Raw genomic sequence first — 9,480 nt, forward strand, 5'->3', positions numbered from 1 at the left:
CCTGCTGTATAAAAAATTTAATTTAATTTAATTTAAAAATTTTTTTTAAAAAAGTGGCAGACACCACCTTCACCAAATGACTGGTTAACATCACCAGCAATAAGTCGTGTTGTTATCTTGTCCCCCAATATGATGTGATGAGAAAATCACCTCCCCCAAAATGTGTTAGCTTAGTGCTATCATGAGAAAACCTAAGACAAATCCAAGTTGAGGAGCCTTCTGCAAGATACCTGACTGGCACTGCTCAAAAGTATCAAAGTCATCATTTAAAAAAAGGAAAGTCTGAGAAATTGTCACAAATTGAAGGAGGTTAAATGCCATGTGGGATCCTGAATGGGATTCTGGAACCGAAAGTGGATATTAGTGGAAAATCTGGGGAAATTCTAATAAAGTCTGCAGTTTGGGTAATGGTATTACACTAACGTTAATTCTTAGTTTTGATGAACGTATCATGTTTTTGTAAGACGTCAACATTAGGGGAAGCTGGGTAAGGGGTAGATGGGAACTCTCTGTGCAATCTTTGCAACTCTTCTGTAAATCTAAAAATATTCAAAAATGAAAAGTTTTTCTGAATCTATCTAGTCTATGCTCTTCATTTTATATATAAGAAATCTGGGGATGCTAACATGCAAATGTCCAGTATCCTAGCACCAGGCATGTGGTAAGTGCTTGATAAATGGTCCTTTAATTACATGGACTTTATTCTAGTGGCCCTAGAACCCAGGCATCCTGGCCATGCAGTCCTGGGCAAGTCCCTACAAATATTGACTCTATAAAGTAATGAAAGTAATTTTTTTTTAAGTTTTGTTTTTAAAAGATAAAACAGAAATAAAGTAAAAACAAGAAGTGGCTCCTTTCCTTTCACTAACCATCAAATTCAGATTTTCCCTAGATATATTTAGTGAAAGAGAAAAGTTAACATGGCTAAAATCTAACCTGTCTGGCAGCTGGCACATACTTTTAATTTTAATTAATAGGTGGTAGACATCACTACACATTTAAAAATAAAATAAAAGGAGGACCGGTGACAATCAGAATAAATATTTCACGATACTGTTTGATAGAATAGGTTTTAACCATCTCATTAAATGCCCCAGACATTTAAAGAATTCATGAAATTCTTTAAGAAGAAATTTTTTCACATAATTTACATGTTTCCATGCTTCTGTTTTCACTCTGCTTTGTCAGAAGCACTGAACAGAGTTTTACCTTTTCTATTCCTTGTTAGACTGCTGATTTAAAGAGAGGGGGGAAGAAAGCCAAACTCTACAGACACTTTCGAAGTTCAGTTTTATAATAAAAATTGTTTGGATAATTAGACCTTGACACTCCTGAAGATAAAATAAACATGTCATCTTCTATTTTATTTTGCTCAGTAAAATTGTTCAGAAGATCAAAAGTAGTAAAGACAATGTAAAATTTAACGTTTTGATATTGATGTTGGACCTTGTTTAACTTAACATTTTGGAGAGTAACTGCCTCTGACGTCAACTCAAGGAACACTTTTTTGCCGCTAATGTAATCGGTTTTGCAATGACATCAGCAAAGATATGTTTATTATTTTTTTAACAAAACACACGGAAACATGTAAAAGTTTTTAACTTTCTCTTTGGAAATAATTTCAAAATACAGAAAAGTTGCAAGAATAAGAATGGAACCAAAAAAAAAAAAAAACTATACACCTTTTACCTGGACTACCTATTGTTAACATTTTATCCCATTTGCTTTATCATCCTTCCTCTCTTTCTGTCTCCCTCTCTCTCTCTCCCTCTCCCCGCCCCCAAGGTGAATTTTCACTCAGCCATTTTTTGCGTAAGTTGTACATATGGAGACATCACAGCCCTGAAACCAGCAGTGTAAGAGATGACATAGAAGTTTTATCTGTGGGGATTTTTTGCAATGTTTTCTACAAATTGTATTAGCCCTAGAAAACATTCCAGTTACATTTTAAAGACTATTTATGACAACCTACATGACTGCTCTGTTTAAAGGTATTTTTCTCTCCAGCTAGAGAATAATATTGAGAATAACTGAAAATAATCACTTATGTTTAAATTTTTTTTTTAATTTTAAGCATTCAGTATTTCTTACTGATATTCTTTGCTTTTTCTCAAGCGACCCTCTTTCAGAAGGGTTGTATCCTTGGACACTAGTGGAGAAATGGAAGAGGCCAAGACATTGTGAAACAAAATTATTATTTCTTCCATTTCCTTTTATCATATACCATTCAGAATAATGTAACAAAATGATTCTCCCTTTAAAGAAATATCTATAAGGCAGGGAAAGGCAGGAAGTTCCAGGGTTCAGGGTACCTTGATTAATATTTGAGGGAGTCATTTTTTGTTTCATGCCCTAGAATTTTTTTATACACTGGGGCAATGCAGCTAGGGGAGATTTGAAATGGGCAAGAAGCACATTCTCAGACACATTATTTTGCAAAAGAATACAATTTAAGGAATTTAAGGTCTGGGATTTCTCGAAACTATTGCTGTTCCCCTTACACCTTAGAAGGTCTTCCTTTAAACACCCAGGGGAAACCTCAACCAGTTTAAAGGCCACTGTCCTGAACAAGTCATGGTCATCTGGGCAAAGAAGAGGTTAAACTGGAGAAAGGAGGTAAACTGAACCCAGCTTCTTGGAGACGAGATTAAGGAGATGGCCCACCCCATCCCCATTCGACATGATCAAGAGTCGAGATTCAAAGGATGGCCAATAGGCACATGAAAAGATGCACAACATCACTAATTATCAGAGAAATGCAAATCAAAACTACAATGTAGTATCACTTCACACCGGTCAGAATGACCATCATTAAAAAGTCTACAAATGACAAATGCTAGAGAGGGTGTGGAGAAAAGGGAACCCTCCTACACTGTTGGTGCAAATGTAAATTGGTGCAGCCACTATGGAGAACAGTATGGAGGTTCCTTTAAAAACTTAAAATAGAGTTACCATATGATCCAGCAATCTCACTCCTGGGCATATACCTGGAGAAAACTTTAATTCAAAAAGATACATGCACCACAATGTTCATTGCAGCACTATTTACAATAGCCAAGACATGGAAGCAACCTAAATATCCATCAACAGATGAGTAGATAAAGAAGATGTGGTACACACACACACATATATATATGTATGGAATATTACTCAGCCATAAAAAAGAATGAAATAATGCCATTTGCAGCAACATGGATGGACCTAGAGATTATCATACTAAGTGAAGTAAGTCAGACAGAGAAAGACAAATATCATATGATATCACTTATATGCAGAATCTAAAATATGATACCAACGAACTTATTTACAAAATAGAAATAGACTCGCAGACATAGAAAACAAATTTATGGTTACCAAAGGGGAAAGGGGGTGGGGGAGGAGGGATAAATTAGGAGTTTGGGATTAGCAGATACAGACTACTATACATAAAGTAGATAAACAAGCTCCTACTGTATAGGAAAGGAATATACAGGGAACTATATTCAATATCTCATAATAAACCACAATGGAAAAGAATATATATATATATGAATCATTTTGCTGTACACCAGAAACTAACAAAACACTGTAAATCAACTATACTTCAATAAAAATTTTTTTAAAAAATAGTTGAGATTCAGAGGGCAATGCAGAGTTGGGTGAGTGTCATTTTGTCCATTGGTCACCACTGCAGCATCTGATAAATATCGTATGATCAGAGTGGCAGCCAAGAATGTGATTTGTGATTAATCAAGTGAAAAATAATTTGGTTAATAAAAGACAGAAAGGTCTGAAGTAACCTGAAACAGAAGGATGAGAGTTTCCAAATGGTAGCCCTTCTTTCACTCATTCACCATCAGCCTATTTGCTCTGAGATTGGTTATTGAGTATTTATCATGTATGTATGTATGTATATATATATATATATATGTGTGTGTGTGTGTGTGTGTGTGTGTGTGTATGTATACCCACTGGTTCTGGTCCTCTGGAGAACCTTGATCAATTAATACAATCCTTAATATTATGTACTCTCAGAGAACCCCATACTTAAACTTCATGTTTTCATACAGCTATATAATGGTATAATGATAGAGAGATAGATATAGATAGATAGATAGATAGGTGGGTAGATAGAGAGATAGATAATAAGGGACTGGCTCACACAACTAAGGAGGCTGACAAGTCCCAAGACCAGCAGGTTGGGTCAGCAAGCTGGAGACCCAAGAGAACCAGCAATGTAGTTCCCATCCAAAAGCCGGCAGGCTGGAGACCCAGGAAGAACTGACATTTCAGGCCGAGTCCAAAGGCAGGGGAAGACCCATATCCCATCTCAAACGCTGTCAGGCAGGAAAATTCCCCTTGCTCAGGGGAGGTCAGTCTTTTGTTCTATTCAGTCTTTCAACTGATTGGATGAGGCCTGCCCACATGAGGGAGAGCAATCTGCTTTACTCAGTCTACTGATTTAAATGTGAATCTCATCTAAAAACACCCTCACAGAAACACCCAGAATAACATTTGATCTGGGAACCCTGTGGCCCAATCAAGTTAACATATAAAATTAACCATCACAAGGATGAAGGAAGACAGTCCAGAAGACTGACACCTAAAATTGAGTCTTAAGGGATTCGTGAGACTTGGCTAAATTTGGGGGTAAAGATTTGTGATCCAGGCAGAGAGAGAAGAATGTGGAGAGGGTCAAGAATAGAAAACAAGGCTCACTCTGAAAATCACAGAGGTTCAGACAGTGGGAGCTGGGGTAGCCAGGCCTGGAGGTCATTAGGGGAGGTGTTGGAAGGTAAGCAGAAGAGTCCCTGGCTTGGGGGCTTTGTCTGCCACACTAACGTCCTGTCCTTTTTTGTGGGAAATGAATGGGTGGTCACTGAAAGGATTTATGCATAGGAATTATCAGATGTCCCTTAAAAACCTTTAAATTATAAAACAATACTTACAGACATTTTCTCAAAAATGAATGAAGTGAGCTTATCACTTTAAGGAAAACAACTGACAGTATTTGTTGGCCATTTTAAGTTTTCAAGTAAAAATTAGAACTGTAGAAAACTTGAATCCATCACTATAAGGTTAATTGCTTTCCAATACTTTAAGAAGATGAGATCAGAGGGAGATTAATCAACGTGATTTTTTTTAAAATACTGTGTTATGAAATGTGTCAATACTGGAAGATCTTCATAACTCAGTGAATCAATATTTTCCAAATGACCAGTGTTGGATGTTACATAATCACGTGTGGGTTAAAAAAATCAATCCAAAGAGCAAGATAACCAAATGGATTTTAATGTAACAAAGTACAAAAAGTTCACTGACATGGTTTCAGATCTGGCACTGCAGCTAACATTTAAGAAACTATAATTTACCCAGTGTGGGTGTAGGATCAAAGGAGAATACTCACAATTATCTGAAAAGGCTATTAGCATACCCCTCCCATTTTCAACTACATTTCTGTGTGAGGCTAGATTTTCTTCACATACTTCAACTCAAGCAACATATCACAATAGATTGAACACAGAATCAGATATGAGGATCTGCCATTAAAGAGATTTCTAAAAAATATAAATGCCATTCTTCTCCCTAAAAATTTTCTATTTTGAAAATTATAGTTATTTTGCATTCAATATAGGTTAGTTATAACATGTGATGTGTTTATTATTTTTAAATAAATTATTAAAACATCGTTTAAAAATTTTTTTTCAGTTTTCATTTCAAATACACTAAATATGAATAGATATAACTCACATGAACAAGGGCTCTTTGGAGTCTTTAATCATTTTTAAGAGTGGAAAGGAGCCTTCAGATCAAAAATCTGGAGAACTGTTGCACCAACATATTGCGTTAACTGTTCTAAATTTAAAACATTCCAATAGTAGCTGAGTTGCACGTTTAACAGAAAGATAGGGTAGGAAAGAAATCCCTGGGGGTGTGTAGCGCCTGAGTTAATCATTAAAGGAGGCTCTTCCCTTTCTTGGGGGCCCTGGAGGTGTTTCCACCCTAGGTGCAATGCACTGGAGTGAGTGCTTTTGGGGTGGGGAGGGCTTTGCCTTTCTCTGCCTTGTTTGCAAAGTAGAGAAAGACTATTTGTGAATCTAAGCAAACTTCTCAGGCTACTCTGGAAAGGGCAAATGTGGACGTTGAGGATCTGGAAACCTGTTTGCCTAAAACGTCACCCTAACCGATGCAGGTGAACTCCTGGGAAAGCCTTCATGTACCCCAGGAACGGGGTACTCCAAAAGATGGTCTTGAGGCCCAGTTTAAAACAGGTGGGAAGGGGAAAACACAGAATCTTAGAGACTGGGCATCCTGAATCACGACCCCTTAAAGAAATCCTATTTTCTTAACGTATTTTTGGACACAGACAGTCCTCTCCATAGCCCCAGGGACACAAAAGCACGTTTGCTAATTAACATGTGATTCATCTGGCAGCGTCTGGCTCAGCCCTGACACCTGGAGCTGACCACCAGTTAACTGGGCTGGGCGGAATCAGGCAGTCTCTGTAAGTTCTCCCAGCCTCAGATCCTCACCTGTAAAGTGGGGTTCACAGCATCGACTTTGCATTTAAAGGACCTGGCACCTGTGACTAGATTAATAACAGCCATTCCAGTGTTTACTCTATGCCAGAACTGTCCAGGGCTCTTCATGTATAAGATTTAGTCCTTACAGAAAGCCTGAAAAGTCATTACAGTATTGCTGCACTTCTAAGGAGACTTTTGGTCTACATTTAACACATCCGAAATTGAATTTTGTCTTGCATTGGTTGTGCATGTGGTTAGTTCTCTTTTGTAGGAAAAGTTAATAAATTGATGGTGTGTTCTACTGAAAATATGGTATGAGTTCCCCCATTTTACAGATGGGGAACAAGTTAAAAATATAATTTGTCCAGGCCCACACATCAAGAACGTGGGAGGATAGAAGTGAACCCAGGACTATCTTTCTCCAAAGCCTGAGGTCATCTTATTGATTCACTGCACTGGGCTGGTAGTCTCCCCTCTCCCCTTGATTCTGCCACACGGCACAGATTTCTGAAAATAAACTGAGCCCACCCAGGCCTCGAGTGCCCCCTCTACCCCTTTGTTCACCAAATGTAGGTGCCAGGATATCCAGGTGAGACATCTTTTGCGCAGTTAACCCGACGTCAGAGGCAGAGTTGCTCTGATGCCTGCAGCTGAGGTTTAGGCCTCAAGGAACTGAAAATGGACGGCTGGCACCCCCAGTGTAGAGCACTTACTGACAATGCAACGTTATGAAATATTTTATATATGGGGGACACGTCCGCACACTGCCCACCCTCATCCCCACCACCATCAGGTTCTAACAGCCCACCAAGCCAGCCTGGGCCTGGGCTTCATTTCACCCTAGACGTTGAATCTTGTGTGGCTAATGCATGACAAAAATGAGGCTTCTGCCATGGATGTCCACACCATTAAATACATGCAAAGACATCTCTCAGGGAGTGTGCGGAGGGCCCCCTTTAGTCCTAAGTGGCTGAAGTACTCTGTTTTGTGCTTCTGCTGTCTTTTTTTTTTTTTTTACTTTTTTTGTGTGATATAGTTGATGTACAATATTATATGTTACAGGTGTATATCATAGTGATTCACAATTTTTAAAGGTTATACTCCATTTATAGTTATTATAAAATATTGTCTATATTCCCTGTGTTGTATAATACATCCTTGTAGATTATTTATTTTATACATAAGAGGTTGTACCTCTTACTCCCCCATGCTTCTGTTGTCTTCATGGGAGTTCTCTCTGAGCATGATCTTAGTGGTATGTCAGAACCTGTAGGTTGAAACCTGTGCCTAAGCCATCAATGCACTGGCTGAAGACTTGACCCAAACTACTCACACTGTGTCAAAAAAATGTGAGCTCCAACTGAAGCTGATAAAACAGCCATTAGAACTTAACTCCAGGGACTTCTCTGGTGGCGCAGTGGTTAAAAATCCACCTGCCAATGCAGAGGACACGGGTTCGAGCCCTGGTCCAGGAAGATCCCACATGCCGCAGAGCAACTATGCCCGGGCAGCACAACTACTGAGCCAGTGCTCTAGAGCCTGTGAATCACAACTACTGAGCCTGCATGCCGCAACTACTGAAGCCTGCGCGCCTAGAGCCCGTGCTTCGCAACTAGAGAAGCCACTGCAATGAGAAGCCCACGCACCGCAACGAAGAGTAGCCCCTGCTCGCCGCAACTAGAGAAAGCCTGCACGCAGCAACGAAGACCCAATGCAGCCAAACATAAATAAATAAATAAATGTATTTTTTTTAAAAAAAAGAACTTAACTCCAGCAAACGTCAGTTGCCACATCTTTAAATGGTAAGGATTAAATAAAAGCCTTTGTCCAAGGATCTAGAAGAGTCTCCATGTTTTTCCTACTGCTCTGAATGTGTTTCCAATTTACATTTTAGAAAAATTTGGGGATTTGTCAAAATTGTTGCAAATATCTGTTAGCCTGTTGTTCTCCTTTTACTCATGTTCAAGGTTTTCGATGACATTGAACTTAAAATGTTCACAGGGTGTGGAATCTCAGTATTTCCTTTGTAGTTAATCTTATTGCTTCTAAGCCTGGTCTTTGTCCAACCAAAAATTAGATATTCACCAACATTTTCTTCTCCTTTGTTAATAGCTTGAGTTTTAAAAAACACTTAGGTGGATGGTGCAACACATGATCTGATTAGCTTTTTCATCCCAAATAGTTGGCCAGTTCTCCCGTTACAGTTTATTAAGTAATTCCAAGTTAAGAGACTCTCAACCGTGCTGGTGGGAAAAGTGGAAAGTGAGCTGAGGGCAAAGTGAGATGAGAATCAGTCTGGCTGGAGGCTCCTGCCGGCCGCCCGGGCCGGCAGGTGGGAGCACCTGGCATGAAGAATGCAGGCACGGCCCGCCCTCGAGAGGGACGCCACCAGCTCTGTTCACTCAGATCACGTTGCTGCAGCAAATCCTCCCTAAGCACGCATGCTCACTCCCCACCCCACTAGGCATCCTCTCGCTATGCAACCTTGTGATCTGTTGCCTCTTAAAAGTGCTAGTCAATTTCTTGGGAGGAAAGATTAGCAAGGCGGATCCTGGATATTACCTGGGGAGTCCAGAATCTGGACCAGGGCACCCACCTTCTCCTGAAGGGCCACTGCCGACTTCCCTGAAGAGCCTGACCGTCTGACCACCAGCTGGGCACCACAGGGAGCAAGGCGGGAAGACGGCCCATGCCTCCCAGCCCAGGGGGCAAGCAGCTTGAAACTGACCTGACCTCTCACCTGTTCCACTGCTAACTCCCATTAACTTGGAGAGACCAGAAATATGCGGAGGGGAAATTTTACAACGGTAAAGCCACAAACCTTAGCGTCCCAGGCACTTGGATTTGAATCCTTGAAATTCACCTGCTAAGCAGCCTTGGGGAAGTTCTTTACCTTTGGCGAGTGTCGGATTCTCCATCTGCAAAACAGCAGACAGAAAAAGCCTCACCCCTCAGGGCGCGTAAGGATCTCCTTAAG

The sequence above is a fragment of the Balaenoptera ricei genome, chromosome 2 (genome assembly GCF_028023285.1).
Source record: "Balaenoptera ricei isolate mBalRic1 chromosome 2, mBalRic1.hap2, whole genome shotgun sequence".
NCBI classification, from domain to species: Eukaryota; Metazoa; Chordata; class Mammalia; order Artiodactyla; family Balaenopteridae; genus Balaenoptera; species Balaenoptera ricei.